The 19,449-nt window shown below is 40.4% G+C and overlaps 1 protein-coding gene across 1 annotated transcript in view; it reads right to left on the minus strand.

Moving 5' to 3' along the window:
- The window catches only part of TMEM178A (transmembrane protein 178A), a 92,472-nt gene extending 74,572 nt beyond the window's left edge, over positions 1–17,900 (minus strand). Inside the window, exons 1-2 of the mRNA XM_049695830.1 lie at positions 15,221–17,900; positions 11,780–11,878 (exon numbers count right to left, since the gene is read on the minus strand). The gene's annotated coding sequence lies outside the window, so the exon portion shown is untranslated. The remainder of the gene's footprint in view (positions 1–11,779; positions 11,879–15,220) is intronic.
- Positions 17,901–19,449: the final 1,549 nt, after the last annotated feature.

Raw genomic sequence — 19,449 nt, forward strand, 5'->3', positions numbered from 1 at the left:
ACTGCATTGCATTAAACCCTCTTAAAGTCCCAACATATCAGAGACTAAGAAGATCATTAAACCCTTACCTGTATTTTACAGATAAGGAAACTGAGACCAGAGGTGTGAGATGCCTTGCCAAATATAGCCTGGTTCATCAAAGCAGAACCTGGGAATTGAAATTAAGACTCTTATCTGACAATCCAAAATGATTTCCCCTGTACCTAATCACTTCCTTTTTAACAAAAGCAGCCTTATTCTAACTTTGGTAAACCCAATCAATCTCTTTACTGAATGCTAGAGAGAATTTCCCTTCCAGATATGACTTAGTCTTGTTTCATAAGCTCAATCAGTTCTTTTGTAATCGAAAATATGCACCACAAAATAAATTCCATGGGTTAGTAGTCTAAGCACTCATTTTTGGTTTTTGGTTTTTTCTTTCCCCTGCCTTCAAAATCGCTACTCAGAGCATGCTGCCTGAGACAGACTCCTTTCCAGGGGCTGGGACTGATGGAGAATAAGGAGGAAAAAAAAAAGACAAAGTGCAAATCTATTTTCACAGTCAGATCTAGCATTCACCAGATGATTGCCACATAATAGATGTGGGTGACAATAGTCACCCAGTGAGGTCTAGCATCTTAACCAAGATGTCTATTGTGTCCAATCCATTTGCTAAAGATGGTCTTACTACACCGACCATGTGATGATTAAGGCATTGTTCACCAAACCAGGCATTATGACTGATGTTTAAAAAAAAAGTGCGTATGTGCAAAATCTGACTACTGCAATAATAATCCTGTCTTTGTTTAAAAGGAGATGCTATTCCAGCATATATGTGGGGCTGTCCTACTCCAGCAGTGATGGAGGTTGGATCACAGGCCCGACACTCACTCTCCTGTTAGAATCAAGGGGTGTCTTCACAACGGAGGGAGGAGAGAAGATCCAGTTTATGGATATAGGACAAGGGGAAATGGACAAAGGATTTATATAGTCTCTTCGGAATCACCCGCAGAGCCCCCCAGTAAAAGTGTCCTTTGCACGTAGCTTATGTGGCAAAATGTTGATGATTACTGAATGTGGAGGATGAGTAAAAGAGTCTATTATTCTGTTCTCTCTGTTTTTGTGAATTTGAAAACTTTCACAGTAAAGGTTCTTGTTTTTTTTCCTTAAAGTAATCCTTTCCTTGGGAAGAAGCTTCCCAGAGTCTTGTCTTAGTGATGACACTCATCTAGGAGGGAAGGATTAGTAGAGGGCGCTGGACTTGAACTCAGAAGTCCATGACCTTAGCAGTCCAGCTATCTCCCGAGCCACAGAACCCTGAAGGTTCAACCTTCCCTAACTCCTACTTTGTTTCATATTCTCCCCTCCATTTGCTCCCATCATACCCCCGATAGTCCTTATCATTTCGTATTTCCTTTGTCTTCTTCCCCATTCCCCCAAGAGTACAAGAACTCCTTGAGAGGTGGTATCACGACCCATTTAATGCTAAATCACCAACACCTAGTATGATGTCTGCACGTATCCAATGCTCAGTAAATACCTACTTAGTCAAGGAAAAGAGCAACTGACATTAAGTATACATTTATTAGCAGTACCCGTTTCCCATTGCTGTTGTCAAGATTGAGACCACTTAGCACAGTGGTTGGTGTGTAGTAAGTACTCATTTAATGGTGGCTGCTTTAATAACAATTACTATTACTACTATCATTATTATTACCCACCTATCATATGCTATGTAATCATGACCTGAAAGACAATTCTCACAGAGGACCCAGTCACACCATTACTGACAGAATTCGGACCTAAGACCATTTGTGGCCCAAGTTCATGCTCTTAGCTCTGCATCATTCTGATTTATTTCTCGTAGATGGGCCTAAAGAAAGCCAAAGGATCTCAGTTGTGGGTCGCTATCCTCACCAACAGGATGTCAGATTCTAGAGGCAGGCCACCTGGCACTTGCCATGGCTGAAAGGAGAAGGCATCAAACTGTTCCAGGCTGCTTAAACTCAATTTAATCCCTGAGTGAACAGAAAGAAACAAATAGCAGTCACTATAGCCACGTGGTGGAAATAAATGTGTATTTCGCGAGTCAGCAGTTCTCTCCCCCAAAATGCATCAGTGTTAGTTTACTGTACATATACTTTTCTCTTTAGACTTAATCGTCACTATGTTAAATCACATGGGGGCTGCTAGTCCAACAGCACAGGTTTGAATTAAATGTTAAGAGAACACTGGACTGAAACAATTTCCTTTTCCTTCATCTGTGCTTGAATTTCCCTTTTCCTAAGGAGCTGTGGATGGCAGCTGTCAGGGAAGACTAAGGGTGAGGGTGACTGGCTGGGCAAGAGGTGCAGTAAGAGATAATTAGTCTATGAGCTCTGCCTGTTTCACTAACTCGGTGATCTCAGACCAGTCATTGCTGCTCTTTATGCTTCTGTTTGCCCAGCCATAAATGAGAAAAATCATGCACAGTGAGAGCTGGGAGTTCGCATTTGCAAAGTACTCTGAAAACTGACATAAGAGTTAATAAAAATTTATTACACATGCAAATCTCCATATTGTTACACCCCTTCCTTAAGAAGGTGTCAAGACAAAGGTCATAGGATATCCCTTATGTGTGGAATCTAAAAAAGATACAAATGACCTTATTCACAAAACAGAAACAGACTCACAGACATAGAAAACAAGCTTATGGTTACCAGAGGGGAAGCGGGGGAGGGATAAATTAGGAGCTTGGGATTAACAGATACACACTACTGTATATAAAACAGATAAACAAAAAGGTCCTACTGTATAGCACAGGGAACCATATTCAGTATCATGTAATAACCTATAATGGAAAAGAATCTGAAAAAGAATATACATATATACACACACACACACACACACACACACACACAAAACTGAATCACCTTACTGTACACCAGAAACTAACACAACGTTGTAAACCAACTATACTTCAATTAAAATTTTTTTTTAATTTTTAAAAAAAATTTTAAAAAAAGAAGCTCTCAAGAAAGCACAGATTTTCTTAGCTTCATTCTAGTATGCCTTCCCAGCCCACAGCTGAAGAGCATCAGGGAGCCACAGCCAGCCATTCTCAGGCAGAATGTAACCTTAGGGTCCTTTTGGCTCCCAGAGATCAGATATGTCCTCCTTGCGATGTGTTTTCCTTGTGAACTCAGCCAGGGACCTAGAACTGGACCTCCAGGACCAGCCCTCAGATACTCCTTTTCTAAACGTATCACCCAGACCATCAGATAAAATTATAATTGCATCAAACAACCTAGATTAAGCTCACATTTGTAGCTTTCTGGGGAACTTAGAGTGAAATGCAAAAGTACCTCCCTAGCAAAGGAAGGGAGGTCCTTAAAACAACAAAATGAATCATTGATGTGGCAATAAAGGGTTAAAGGCAGCAGTGCCTCAGATCCTGAAAGGTTTGCCAATGTCTTCAAAGCTCAGTGGCTTTTCCTCCTTCCATGGGTTGCGTTTTTTTGTTTTTTTCCTTTTCTTTTCAGCCACACCACTGGCATGCAGGATCTTAATTCCCTGACCAGGGATTAAACCCACACCCCGCCCCACCAGCCACTGCAGTGGAAGCGCAGAGCCTTAACCACTGGACCACCCGGGAAGTCCCATGTTGGGGCTTGTTTTAAAAGAATATGAAGAACCTTAAGCTCCTGGGAAGTCAGATATTTCCCTCTTCAACAGCAAGCCTTCCTGGGAGATATGGAGCTCCCCTTCCAGCTACACACATGAAATAAAAATAGGAAAATAGTGGGAAAAACAGGAGATAGTAGAATGGATGAGGACCAAATGTGCAGAAAGCCAAAGAGAAATCTCAGGAACCAGAAGGTGAGCTTTTAACAAGTTACTGACCTGGTAGGAAAGTCTAGAAACTGTGATGCTAATGGAATTCTGAGACAACTTCCTGAAGGAGTCCATAGACCTTTAATCATGAACAAAAGGGAAAAATGGATCAAGACACCCAGAAGAGATATGCACTCAGCCCTGAGAGTTAGAGAGGAAAAATTTGTCTTGCCCTTGTGTGATGAGAAAGAGCTAAACATAACTACCTGTGTAATGAGTTGACTAGTTGAATGAACACTAAATCAACTCTACTAAGCACACTGTGTTGTCTTCAAATAACCCACTCATGTTTTTAATCTTCAGTTCGAGAATCCTAACCAGGTATTACTTACAGCAGCAAAAACTGAAACTGACAGATCCTAAATGCCACCTGACATTCACACTGGTGGTTAGATCAGCCTAGATTGGAAATACCTGCACACTCTCCAGCACACGGGGAAAATGTGTAAACACCACATAGAAATGACCATATCCAGGCTCCATGCTCCCTTGTTAGTCTCTAAAACCACTGCTGTGACTCTTCACCTATTTTGCCTCTCCTCACATCACCTTCATGGCCCACTCCCCACCCTCTTCCCTAAAAATAACACTCCTGTTCCCAGAGTTTGCAGTAATCCGGTTAAAGTAATTTACATTAAATTATGTATTTTTGATAGCCCTAATCTTTCCAGAATAATTTTCATTTTTAAAATAGAAGACCCAGAGTCTGTCCCATCAGGAAACGTGCACAATCCTCTTGGATAGCCTCATCCACCAGAGGGCAGACAGCAGAAGCAAGAAGAACTACAATCCTGCAGCCTGTGGAACGAAAACCACATTCACAGAAAGATAGACAAGATGAAAAGGCAGAGGGCTATGTACCAGATGAAGGAACAAGATAAAATCCCAGGAAGACAACTAAATGAAGCGGAGATAAGCAACCTTCCAGAAAAAGAATTCAGAATAATGATACTGAAGATGACCCAGGACCTCAGAAAAAGAATGGAGGCCAAGATCGAGAAGATGCAAGAAATGTTGAACAAAGACCCAGAAGAATTAAAGAACAAACAGAGATGAACAATACAATAACTGAAATGAAAACTACACTAAAAGGAATCAATAGCAGAATAACTGAGGCAGAAGAACAGATAAGTGACCTGGAAGACAGAATGGTGGAATTCACTGCTGTGGAAGAGAATAAAGAAAAAAGAATGAAAAGAAATGAAGACAGCCTGAGAGACCTCTGGGACAACATTAAATGCAACAACATTCGCATTATAGGGGTCCCAGAAGAAGAAGAGAGAGAGAAAGGACCCGAGAAAATATTTGAAGAGATTATAGTCGAAAACTTCCCTAACATGGGAAAGGAAATAGCCACCCAAGTCCAGGAAGCGCAGTGAGTCCCATACAGGATAAACCCAAGGAGAAACACGCTGAGACACATAGTAATCAAATTGCCAAAAATTAAAGACAAAGAAAAATTATTGAAAGCAGCAAGGGAAAAATGACAAATAACATACAAGGGAACTCCCATAAGGTTAACAGCTGATTTCTCAGCAGAAACTCTACAAGCCAGAGGGAGTGGCATGATATACTTAAAGTGATGAAATGGAAGAACCTACAACCAAGATTACTCCACCCAGCAAGGATCTCATTCAGATTCTATGGAGAAATCAAAAGCTTTACAGACAAGCAAAAGCTAAGAGAATTCAGCACCACCAAACCAGCTCTACAACAAATGCTAAAGGAACTTCTCTAAGTGGGAAACACAAGAGAAGAAAAGGACCTACAAAAACAAACCCAAAACAATTAAGAAAATGGTCATAGGAACATACATATCGATAATCACCTTAAACGTGAATGGATTAAATGCTCCAAACAAAAGACACAGGCTTGCTGAATGGATACAAAAATAAGACCCATATATATGCTGTCTACAAGAGACCCACTTCAGACCTAGGGACACATACACACTGAAAGTGAGGGGATGGAAAAAGATATTACATGCATATGGAAATCAAAAGAAAACTGGAGTAGCAATACTCATATCAGATAAAATAGACTGTAAAATAAAGAATGTTACAAGAGACAAGGAAGGACACTACATAGTGATCAAGGGATCAATCCAAGAAGAAGATATAACAATTAAAAATATATATGCACCCAACATAGGAGCACCTCAACATAAGGCAACTGCTAACAGCTATAAAAGAGGAAATCGACAGTAACACAATAATTGTGGGGGACTTTAACACCTCACTTACACCAATGGACAGATCATCCGAAATGAAAATAAATAAGGAAACAGAAGCTTTAAATGACACAATAGACCAGATAGATTTAATTGATATTTATAGGACATTCCATCCAAAAACAGCAGTTTACACTTTCTTCTCAAGTGCGCATGGAACATTCTCCAGGATAGAACATATCTTGGGTCCGAAATCAAGCCTCAGTACATTTAAGAAAATTGAAATCATTTCAAGCATCTTTTCTGACCATAACACTATGAGATTAGAAATGAATTAGAGGGGGAAAAATGTAAAAAACACAAACACATGGAGGCTAAACAATACGTTACTAAATAACCAAGAGATCACTGAAGAAATCAAAGAAGAAATCAAAAAATACCTAGAGACAAATGAAAACACGACAATCCCAAGCCTATGGGATGCAGCAAAAGCAGTTCTAAGAGGGAAGTTTATAGCTATACAAGCCTACATCAAGAAACAAAAAAATCTCAAATAAACAATCTAACCTTACACCTAAAGGATCTAGAGAAAGAAGAACAAACAAAACCCAAAGTTAGCAGAAGGAAAGAAATCATAAAGATTAGAGCAGAAATAAATGAAATGGAAACTAAGAAAACAATAGCAAAGATCAATAAAACTAAAAGCTAGTTCTTTGAGAAGATAAACAAAATTGATAAACCATTAGCCAGACTCGGCAAGAAAAAAAGGGAGAGGATTCAAATCAATAAAATTAAAAATGAAAAAGAAGTTACAACAGACGCTGCAGAAATACAAAGCATCCTAAGAGACTACTACAAGCAACTCTATGCCAATAAAATGGACAACCTGGAAGAAATGGACAAATTCTTAGAAAGGTATAACTTCCCAAGACTGAACCAGGAAGAAATAGAAAATATGAACAGGCCAATCACAATTCATGAAATTGAAACTGTGGTTAAAAATCTTCCAACAAACAGAAGTCTAGGACCAGATGGCCTCCCAGGTGAATTCTATGAAACATTTACAGAAGAGCTAACACCCATCCTTCTCAAACTCTTCCAAAAAATTTCAGAGGAAAGAACACTCTCAAACTCATTCTATGAGGCCACCATCACCCTGACACCAAAACCAGAAAAAGATACTACAAAAAAAGAAAATTACAGACCAGTATCACTGATGAATATAGATGCAAAAATCCTCAACAAAATACTAGCAAACAGAATCCAACAACACATTAAAAGGATCATACACCATGATCAAGTGGGATTTATCCCAGGGATGCAAGGATTCTTCAACATACGCAAATCAATCAATGTGATACACCATTATTAACAAAGTGAATTATAAAAACCATATGATCATCTCAATAGATGCAGAAAAAGCTTTTGACAAAATTCAACACCGATTTATGATAAAAACTCTCCAGAAAGTGGGCATAGAGGGAACCTACCTCAACATAATAAAGGCCATATACGACAAACCCACAGCAAACATCATTCTCAATGGTGAAAAACTGAAAGTATTTCCTCTAAGATCAGGAAAAAGACAAGGATGTCCACTCTCACCACTATTATTCAACATTGTTTTAGAAGTCCTAGCCACAGCAATCAGAGAAGAAAAAGAAATAAAAGGAATACAAATTGGAAAAGAAGAAGTAAAACTGTCACTGTTTGCAGATGACATGATACTATACATAGAGAATCCTAAAGATGCCACCAGAAAACTACTAGAGCTAATCAATGAATTTGGTAAAGTTGCAGGATACAAAATTAATGCACAGAAATCTCTTGCATTCCTATACACTAATGATGAAAAATCTGAAAGAGAAATTAAGGAAACACTTCCATTTACCACTGCAACAAAAAGAATCAAATACCTAGGAATAAACCTACCTAGGGAGACAAAAGACCTGTATGCAGAAAACTATAAGACACTGATGAAAGAAATTAAAGATGATACCAACAGATGGAGAGATATACCATGTTCTTGGATTGGAAGAATCAACATTGTGAAAATGACTCTACTACCCAAAGCAATCTACAGATTCAATGCAATCCCTATCAAATTACCAATGGCATTTTTTACGGAACTAGAACAAAAAATCTTAAAATTTGTATGGAGACACAAAAGACCCCGAATAGCCAAAGCAGTCTTGAGGGAAAAAAGCGGAGTTGGAGGAATCAGACTCCCTGACTTCAGACTACACTACAAAGCTACAGTAATCAAGACAATATGGTACTGGAACAAAAACAGAAACATAGATCAATGGAACAAGATAGAAAGCCCAGAGGTAAACCCACGCACCTATGGTCAACTGATCTATGACAAAGGAGGCAAGGATATACAATGGAGAAAGACAGTCTCTTCAATAAGTGGTGCTGGGAAAACTGGACAGCTACATGTAAAAGAATGAAATTATAACACTCCCTAACACCATACACAAAAATAAACTCAAAATGGATTAGAGGCCTAAATGTAAGACCGGACACTATAAAACTCTTAGAGGAAAACATAAGAAGAACACTCTTTAACATAAGTCCCAGCAGGATCCTTTTTGATCCACCTCCTAGAGTAATGGAAATAAAAACAAATATAAACAAATGGGACCTAAAGAAACTTAAAAGCTTTTGCACAGCAAAGGAAACCATAAACAAGACAAAAAGACAACCCTCAGAATGGGAGAAAATATTTGCAAACGAATCCACAGACAAAGGATTAATCTCCAAAATATATAAACAGCTCATGCAGGTCAATATTCAGAAAACAAACAACCCAACCCAAAAATGGGCAGAAGACCTAAATAGACATTTCTCCAAAGAAGACATACAGATGGCTAAGAAGCACATGAAAAGCTGCTCAACATCACTAATTATTAGAGAAATGCAAATCAAAACTACAATGAGGTATCACCTCACACCAGTTAGAATGGGCATCATCAGAAAATCTACAAACAACAAATGCTGGAGAGGATGTGGAGAAAAGGGAACCCTCTTGCACGGTTGGTGGGAATGGAAATTGATACAGCCAGTATGGAGAAGAGTATGGAGCTTCCTTAAAAAACTAAAAATAGAATTACCACATGACCCAGCAATCCCACTACTGGGCATATACCCAGAGAAAACCATAATTCAAAAAGACACATGCACCCCAGTGTTCATTGCAGCACTATTTACAACAGCCAGGTCATGGAAGCAACCTAAATGCCCATTGACAGAGGAATGGATAAAGAAGATGTGGTACATATATACAATGGAATATTACTCAGCCATAAAAAGGAACGAAATTGGGTCATTTGTAGAGACGTGGATGGATCTAGAGACTGTCATAGAGAGTGAAGTAAGTCAGAGAGAGAAAAACAAATATAGTATATTAACGCATATATGTTGAACGTAGAAAAATGGTATAGATGAACCTGTTTGCAAGGCAGAAATAGAGACACAGATGTAGAGAACAAACGTATGGATACCAAGGGGGGAAGCGGCAGGGGGTGGGGGTGGGGGTGTGATGAGTTGGGCGATTGGGATTGACATGTATACACTGATGTGTATAAAACTGATGGCTAATAAGAACCTGCTGTATAAAAAATAAAATAAAATGCAAAATTTTTTAAATAATTAATTTAAAAAATAAAACAAAATAGAAGACCCATTAACTTCACTTGATGTTCAAGGTAAAGGTTTTAGTTACATGCAGATCATTTTTTTTTATATTAGAGTGTTTTAGTAGCGATACATGTTATTGAAAGCAAGTCAAGCTACTGCAAGCCAAGAGGGCATCTGTGTTTCATTCTTCTGTCTTCCTGTATACCATCTTAACAGCTTCTTCATCCACATGGCAGAATATAGCTGCCCCATGCTCTTGAGATTCCATATTGCAGTTCTAGAGACAGACTGGCTACCTCTAAATACCATTTTTAATTTACAAAGAGAAAATCTGACTGGCACAGCCTGGCTTCCTTTGCAGCCAGGGACATGGGTATGACAAAGCCCAACCATGAGAACTAAGGTCCGACCTAGGGGTAGGGAATTGTATTGTACTGTATTGGTGGCTATCATATAGGCTGAATGGACATCCTAAAAGCTATCTGCTATAAAAGGCCTTCCCGCAGAACCTCTGAATTTGTGTTTTCCAAATTTCTCTAATGGTAGAATCATCAGGCCCTTGCCTGAAGAGTCTGAATAAGTGGGCCTGGAATGTTTTTAGTGAATACATCAGGTGATCATTATCATGAGGGAAGCTTGGGAAACCCTGTCGAATCAAACCAGAGGCGACTGCCTACACAGAAGGACATCTCTGACCCGTGTAGCCAAGCTCCACCATCCCGCATTCCTCAGAATGTCTTGACCTGTGATTCTCAATGAGCCTACTGTCACCTCAATCTGATCTCTTGGGAGTCTTCTATCCTGAATCATTTTCAAAGTCCCAGGAAGTAACCGTGAGGCTCAAAACTACCCACGCTTCAACTTGAACAGGAGATAGGGGTCCATCCTTTCAATGCTGGATGTAAAGCAAGGATGAAAAAGAAACAGTCAACTTCCCATACAGATTCCTCTCCCCCTCCTTAGAGATCAGGATAGTATGAAAAACTCTCTTCCCTTAAGAACTCCAACTGCTTTGACATCTTTCATATTCTCACTTTACCCCTATCCCACCATTTCAGCCAACTAGGTATTCTGGTCTCAGACATTTTATCACATAGCTTGGAAGATCGATTCGCCTCTCCTAGAACATCTTCATAAAGGACAGTGTAATAAACTAAAGGCTTAGCTTTACATGTTGTTTGAAGACTCAAATACTATTATCCTAATAACGCGATGCTGGTTTACCTTCAGGTTGGGGTAATCAAATAAAGGACGCCACTAGAATAAGGAACAAGCAGACATTTAATAACAACTGCCAAAATCTTTTTCCTGTGTAAAGCGCAGCTGAGGTTTTCAAAAGACATATGTTGCAAAACCAGAAATACAAAAGGCCAGTGAACATGTGAAAAAATTGCTCCACCTCAGCCAGAACACAAATTAAAAGAACAATGAGCTCAATTTTTACCTATAAAATTGGCAAAGATAAAAAAGAATAATCCCCAGTGCTGGTGAGGTTGTGGGAAGGTTTACTCCCTTGCCGGTAGGAGTCTGAACTGGGACAGCTTTTCCAGAAGGTAACTGGGGTATGTATTTCTTTCTAAAGCCTTAAAAATGGCCACACTTCTTCACATAGCAGTTTTGCCTTTTAAGAATTTATCCTAAAAAAAGAACTAAGACTGGGCACAAAGATTTATGACAAAGTTGTTCATTACAACATTGACTATATTGGCAAATACCTGGAGGAAAGAAAACCCACCAACAGCAACTGGTTGAGCAAACCGAGGCAGAGCCATACACAGTGGATATGCCGATTGTATCACCATCACAAAAACTGAGGAGGTACGATATTATTTATAGGCAGGGAAGTATTTTGGCAAAATAGTAAAAAAAAAAAAAAAAAAAGCTACAAGAGGTATGATCTTATTTTTTTTTTAAATGTAGTAGAACATTTGGGCAGGGTTGCCTACTCTACAATCCATTATTTGGAATTACCCCCATGCCCCTACTGAAAGGGGTAGCCTTCTTGCCTTTATTTTAATAACAACTTGACTTGGCTGATTAATAGGAGAGATCAGTGAATAGCTTAGAATCCTCTGACTGGAGAATTAGAAATAAGAGACACAAAACCATGCTCACATGATTGCTGACGTGTGAAATGAAGGATGTTGTCCAATCAGGGCTGGGGTGGCCATTTTCATTCACCCATAAGCAGAGGAGTAGTGGAGACAGCCTTGCCTGCAGAAGGGAGAGGAAGAGAACAGAGAAACAGAACGTGTGCTTCAAGAGACTGCGATGGGTGAAAGGAGGGGTGTCACTGACTCCCTCCACCCCCACTTTTAAATAAGTCCCCTTTCCTTGAGCTATCTTGAGTCATGTAAGAGTAAACCTCCAAATTTAACAGACATTATTCCTAAAAGACGGTATTTCAGTTCAATTTTATGGTCTCAGTTTTGCTTTTTGTTTTTTTTTTTATTGTAACATATGAGATGAAAGGTCAGAGAGCCTGCACTCCAGCCAGGATTATGCCATTAACTATGTGATCTGGGGAAGTCACTCCACCATCTAGATTCTGTGGGACTTTTAAGCAGGAAATCCCAGGCTTTTTGGAAAGGACAAAGCAAACCCATGTGGGCAGGACCCACAGAACTCCCTATCTGCCCATCTTGTAGATGGCTCAAAACCCAAATGAAGGGCTTCCCTGATGGCGCAGTGGTTGGGGGTCCGCCTGCCGATGCAGGGGACGCGGGTTCATGCCCCGGTCCAGGAGGATCCCACATGCCGCAGAGCAGCTGGGCCCGTGAGCCATGGCTGCTGAGCCTGCGTGTCCGGAGCCTGTGCTCCACAACGGGAGAGGCCGCAACAGTGAGAGGCCCGTGTACCGCAAAAAAAAAAAAGAAAAAAAAAAAGAAAACCCAAGTGAAAAAGACTGAATCACGTCCTGCCAAAGAGTGGCAGCCTAGATGTAAATCCCGGTTCTCCTACTTAGGGCATGTGGGTTTGGGCAAATTGCTTAATGATTTTATATCTCAGTTTCCTTATCTGTAAAGTGGCATTAATTCTAATACTGCCTCCTTAGAACTGCTGAAGGATTAAAATGAGGTAAGTTGTGTAAAGTTCTTAGCCCAGTGCCTAGAACATAAAATAAGGATTACCTGTGGTCCCCAGAGGCCCTGTTCAAGGAAAGGGTGTTCCTTCCTTTCCAAGAGACACACTAGTCCCCTAGGCCCGTGCTTCTCAAACTTCAGTGTGCCTAGAATCCCCTAAAGATGTTGATAACATGCAGATTTGGGGGTGGGCCCTGAGAATTTGCATTTCTAACTAGTTCTAGCTAAACCGATGCAGGTGGTCCACCAGGTGGGTAGTGTTAACAATTTTGCCTCAGAGAACCCTTAACACATAAAAGCTTTTCATACCTGTTTCCAATATGCAAAGCACCTTCAATCAACCAGAAAGCTTTAAGAGTGGGGCCTTTTAATTACTTGGATGTTCCCATTAAATTGGAGTTAAACATCACCATGTTTTCAGTTTCAGCTCTTGGAGCAACTGTTTCTAAAATATATTATTAGTTCACTTTTTGGCTTTGGTAAGCTCAGGACATAATTTAGTCTTTCTCTGATGATTTGTGAGGCACTTCAGACCCTTGCAGCGCCTCGGGTCATTCATTTTAACTGCCTGGCTCCATAGACGCAGGAGTTATGGGATGAGAAATTGGACTGAACTTGTTCAGACCCAGAGCAGAGGCTGTACTCCACTGAAGGGTTTTACGTGTTTCTACTAACTCTTTGGAATGAGTGTCTTTGCTGGCCGTGAAGTGAAATGAAGGATGTTATTCTGGTTACTTGAAGGGCCCAGTCGCTCCAAATAGTTGAGCGATATATATACACACCGCTACAGAATAACACTGTGCCAGGGATGCAGCCAGGGACTCCCTGCCCTCCTATGGAGGGCGCTAAAGGACGTATCCCTGGGAAGCATTCAACCTTGAGGACGCCAGAAGCCCTTTCACCTCATCACTTATGCAAATACTCCTTTCTCCCCAGTCTTGTCTTAACAAAGAATTGGGGCAGCTTCAAAGCCGTTTCTCAAATAAATAGATTCACGACTGCTGCTACTGAACATTCAGGAAACCTGTTTTTCTTTACTTGTGGGGGTTTTACAGAGGATTTCTGCTCCTCGGAGTGGTCATTTCTCAAGCTGTTTCAAACTCACAAGATCTATCAGGGACCACACGAACCACGTCTAGCCTTGCGTGGCTATTTTTCTCAATTCAGTTCTATTTCCTTCCTTCTCCTCTCTCCCCTCCGTCCTTTCTTCTTTTCCTCTTTCTCCTCCCTCCCAGGCATCAGGCATTCTTGTTTTTGTTTTTTTTTAAACATCTTTATTGGAGTATAATTGCTTTACAATGGTGTGTTAGTTTCTGCTTTATAACAAAGTGAATCAGCTATACGTACACATATGTCCTCATATCTCCTTCCACTTGCATCTCCCTCCCACCCTCCCTATCCCACCCCTCTAGGTGGTCACAAAGCACTGAGCTGATCTCCCTGGGCTATGCGGCTGCTTCCCACTAGCTATCTATTTTATATTTGGTAGTGTATATATGTCCATGCCACTTTCTCACTTTGTCCCAGCTTATCCTTCCCCCTCCCCGTGTCCTCAAGTCCATTCTCTAGTAGGTCTGTGTCTTTATTCCCGTCTTACTGAGGCATGACACACTCGCAAAGAAGGCTGCACCTTCTCTCCCATCCCCACTGTTTCCCATCTTTGCCCTCTGAGGTTTCTCTGTTAATACCAGTTCTGTTCTTGTAGGAAAACTTGGTCTCCTTTCGATATATTTAAGTCAGGCCCCATTTCTCCCAGATATTTCTCTGACTCTGAATCTTTCCAAATGTCTGCAGGTCTCGGCACTCAGATGTACTTACCAAAGCCTGCTGACCAATGCTCCTTCTGGAGCCTGAGATTTATCAAGTCTGACCCTCCCTTCCGTTTTGGCCATCAACAGACAAGGGTGTGAGTGTCTGCTTGTACAACCCTGTAGCACCACCCATACCAACCCAAAATAAACACAAATCTAACTCCAGTAGCTTTGAAGAATCATGTAGATTAGTGCTATCCAGTAGAAATATAACATCAGTCACGTTATGTTTTAAGCGTTCTAATAGACACATTTTTTTAAGTAAAAAGAAACAGGTAAAATTAACATTAATGATATACTTTAACCCAATATATTAAAAATATTATCGTTTCAACAAGTATTCAATGTAAAAAATTATCAATGCAATAGATATTTTACATTCTTTTTTCTACACTAAGTCGCCAAAAATCCAGTGCGTATGTTACACTTGCTGCGCACCTCAGTTCGGACCAGCCACACTTCAACGGCTCAATAGCCAAAGGTGGGTCCGACGCCCACACTGGAAAGAGCACAATGTAGATGTTTACTGTGATTTTTCAGGAAGCAGCAGGGTGAGAGGTTTTACAAGCATATCATAAAGGCTACATCCTTAAAATCTTTCTTAGACAACTCTCTCCACCCGAGTGCTAAGAATCTCTCAGCCCGTTCACCCCCCAACTCACCCCCTCACTGCTTCGTTCTGTTCTTCCTCTTCCCTCCTCCTTCTCCACTCACCATTCCTGCCCTAGGCCCCTGACACTGAAAACGCTTCTCTGACAGCATTTCCTCCAAAACTTAGTCCTCCTGGAATTGTACTGAGTAAAATTATCTATTTTGTTGGCTGATTCTTAAAGGTTCCCGGTTCAGCCAGCACCTGCTCACCAGTCTCCCAGGTTTCTCATGGGTGCCTGGGTGAGCACAAGCGATCCCCAGCCGGAAACAGATGAGCCACTCTTCAGATGCGTGGGGACTTCACCAAGGCAACGGAACCTGCCTGCAGTGAAAATGCTCCTGCTAACCAGCCCACGTTGCAGAGCCCTTCTCAGGACCGCTGCCAGCACTGCAGCGCTAACAGGCGAGTTACTCAGAAGAGGCAGGGTTCTGCTCTATGGCAAACGCCATTCCCTCCCTCTGACACCTAGAGTCTCGGGAACAAGCGGGTAGAGAACATGGAGGCAAAGCAACAGTCCCTGGACCCCAGCTTTGTTATATTCAGCTGTAAGGACTACAGAATTAATCACGATCTGTTTGTACAACTTTTCTGTCAATATCAGTTATATCTACTCTGTTTCTCTAAGTACTCAGTCAGATGGGCTGTCCCCCAGAGACAATGCAGGTGGAGTTACAGCTTCCGGTGGTGAGAATGGATTTGCTCACGTTCAGCCCTATTTTCCCTTAAGATTCCTTTTGCAGCTCATAGTTTCAGATCATTTGGTTGGAATGAAGATGGCAAACTTTGCTCATGAAATAGATCCTCTATCTATGGAAAACAGATACACAGCATAACTAGATAAGTAGCCTTGACCTTCTTGAGACACTATTGGCTATAACTGAATGGACCCTCATTATTACCATATCCACACAAAAGATATGATTGGACCAGGCAAGATCTACCCCCAAATGACCCAAATTTTCACAGGAATCAAAACCAACTCAGACTCCCAAGGGTCATCCAGATCAAAAGAGACCTAAAGCTAGTCTAGGAAACCCGTGAAGTTTTCTAACCCAGTGCAGTACTGGCAGAAATGGGTCACCCAGGGAGAGCACGGATCTGAACCGCACTCTGTTCAGCATCTTTCACGTCGTATCAAGCCCTCAGAGAAAACAGGCTGAAGACTTGGCGACTCTCAGTACAACCTCTTGTATCTAAACATTAATAAATATCCAGGAAATATCAATTGTTCTTTTCTTCTTTCCCCAGCTGAATCGCATCATTCTCACACTGAATGGCTTTTTAATATCTCTGACACACTCCCCCTCCTGTGTCTGCCAGTATTAGAATGTATTATTTGGCTGGTGATTTTTCTCATTTCTCTTCTCAACTCAGCAGCCAGAACTGCTCCTCCTGACTTGGCAGAAGTTGAGGATGTCCATTCTTGCTGACTTTTGTGCCCGTTCATTGCCAAAAACCCATAATATTTAAGGTTTTTAATTCTTCCTCTGCATTTTTTTTTGAGAGGGGTTATTATTTGTGGCCAGAAAGTCAACATTTTTCATATTCACTCCACAGTTTATAAAGTACCTAACACAGGTCTCTACTTCCTTACAATCCTCAAGAAATATGTAATTGTCAAGTGAGACAAGTTATGCAAGAATTCTATATACAATCTAATTAACTGCATACAATCTAATTAATTCTATATACAAACTAATTAATTAATCTAATTGATCTGTTTTGTTATTGTTATATACAGGAGCATGTTTTCCTGTGTGTGGTACACAATCATAGTTTCCTCTGAGCTAGTTCATTTACAGTACCTCTCTCTGCTGATCTGGATGAATAATAATTTCAGATAAGTTTAAGACAGCTGAGGCACAGTGGAAAAGGTGTCAATGAACCGGACTCTGCCACCAACTAGCTGTATCCTTAGAAAGTCACTTAATATCCATAAACCACATTTATCTTCATCTGTTAAAACAGGAGACTGGATTAGATCAATGGTTTCCAAGGTGCAGGTCCCCAGGGCCCTCCAAATTCATGGGATCTCCAAATCCATTTGTATACCTAGTAGGCTATAGATGAAATACATGATATGTCTCACTCATACAGGTATAGCTATTTGTTTCAAATTTATGTAACTGCTGTTCTGATTAACGAAGTTTAAATTCATGCAAATGATTATTGAACTCATAGTGGCATATTGTCATTATATACCTTCTCAATCCATGCATACTACAAGTTTAAGTCCTACTACATGGGAATCCAAAAAACATTGAGATTGAAAAGGGGTTCTCACACTTGAAAAGGCTTGGGAATCTCTGTGGTATAATGATCTGTAAGATCCCTTTCAGCAATAAAATTCTGTGTCTAAACATTTCTATTCTGGCAGGGGGTCTTCCATGCTCTAACTCAAAGGCCAGTAAGGGAAATAGCTGAGCACGGGGTGGACTTGGAGTGACCCTCAGCCGGCAGCATGCAAACCAGAGCTCCATCCAGCCACACTGCACTCTAACTGCAAAAGCTCTTACAGAGGAGAGGAAAATTCCAGATGGGGCCTATTACTGTCTTAGAAGAGTTCTTGAGACTTTTTTTTTTTCCTCTTCTCTGTTCCATTTAACTGTTGACTCACTTCTGGCTATACGTTTCTGGAATCGGTATCAATTATGGCAGCCAAACATGAAGCAAGAAATCTGCTCTCATTTATAGCCTTAGTGTTTTAACTTGAAACACTAGGTCTTTTCAAAATAGGCATATGCAAATACTAAGCAAATTATACCCAAACCACAAACCACTTCTTTTGGGAACCATCTAACATTTTTTTCCCCTTAATATAAGCCTTAGGATAGTCCTGATGGTAAGAATTATTCCAAGGATGTAGGACTAGATACTCATTTATGTAAGAAGCCAAGTTTAACGATTATGCAAATAAAACGATATGAATGTCTTTTAAAGAAATAAGGAAGGGACAACTCACTTATTATGGGTTCCTTGAAGGATGGACCATGTTTTTTATCCCTCTGTGTCCCTGTATCCTAGCATTTACGGTTGTTGCTATATCTGTTAAATGGTGAGTTTCCTGAATATAAAAAGAAGCATTAGAATTGGAAGAGGATCTTGACTGCCCTTCAACTAAAAGGGACAGGATTGGAAATAATCAATCACAGCCTATGAAATTAATATGAATAATACAGAATTGAAGAATACTTATGTGAATGCATTTTCTAAAAGCTTGGGGGGAAAACAGGAAATGAGGCAATAGAACTACCAGAGCATATCACTGTAAAGTGATAGATACCAATTTTTCCACTATCTTAAAACTGACTTCTTGGAAACTGGTTTATCAGATTATATGTGGAGTTAGCAAACTACTGAGAGATATAAAGTGGCTAAAAATGTCAGAGGAATGACTCAAAGGGACCATTTGCTCCAATCTAAAGATGCCAGAGAGTAGTAGGCCCTAAAATTCATAGGAAAAGAATGAAGCAAAATAATTAAAAAGAGAGTTGGGTCAAGATGCTCAAGAAATAGAGTTTAGGCAAAAACAAAACAACTGACTTACAATGTTTCAAAAGAGAGAAGGCAGTGGTGAGTTTGTGATATATTACTGAATGGTTAGCTTGACAACAAAGAGAAACTTCAACCAAAGAAAGAATTATTTACAAGAATAATAAAAGTGGCAATCAACATTCTTTTTTGTAAACATTATGTATCTGGCACTATTCTCATCTAATTCCATCTTCTTGGGACTTCCCTGGCAGTCCAGTGGTTAAGACTCTGTGCTTCCAATGCAGGGGGCGTGGGTTCGATCCCTGGTCAGGGAACTAAGATCCCACATGCCACGTGGTGTGGCTGAAAAACACAATGGTAATTCCATCTTCTCAATTCTGCCATTAGGTATGTGCAATGTGATCCCGTTTTACAGACGAGGTTGGAAAAGTTTGCCCCAGATGACTCAACCAGAAAGTGGCAGGGTCAGGATTCGAAAATAGGACTCTTTGAGATGATGGGTGTTCAACATCACTCCCATTAGGGATCCAAATGGAAACTAAAGGAGCAAGAGAAGAAGCACCTTTGTGAAAATTTCAAGATCAGCTTCTACTAAATCCATGAGAAAAGCCTAGCTAGCTGCATGTGGAGGAAAGATGAAATGGTCCACTTCATAAAACAAGGGGACTGAGCCTCATATTAAAAGAAAGAAAAGGGAGGCATTAGTAGCAGAGGCCACTAACATTGCAACACACTGTTTACAAG

The sequence above is a fragment of the Orcinus orca genome, chromosome 13 (assembly GCF_937001465.1).
Source record: "Orcinus orca chromosome 13, mOrcOrc1.1, whole genome shotgun sequence".
NCBI lineage: Eukaryota > Metazoa > Chordata > Mammalia > Artiodactyla > Delphinidae > Orcinus > Orcinus orca.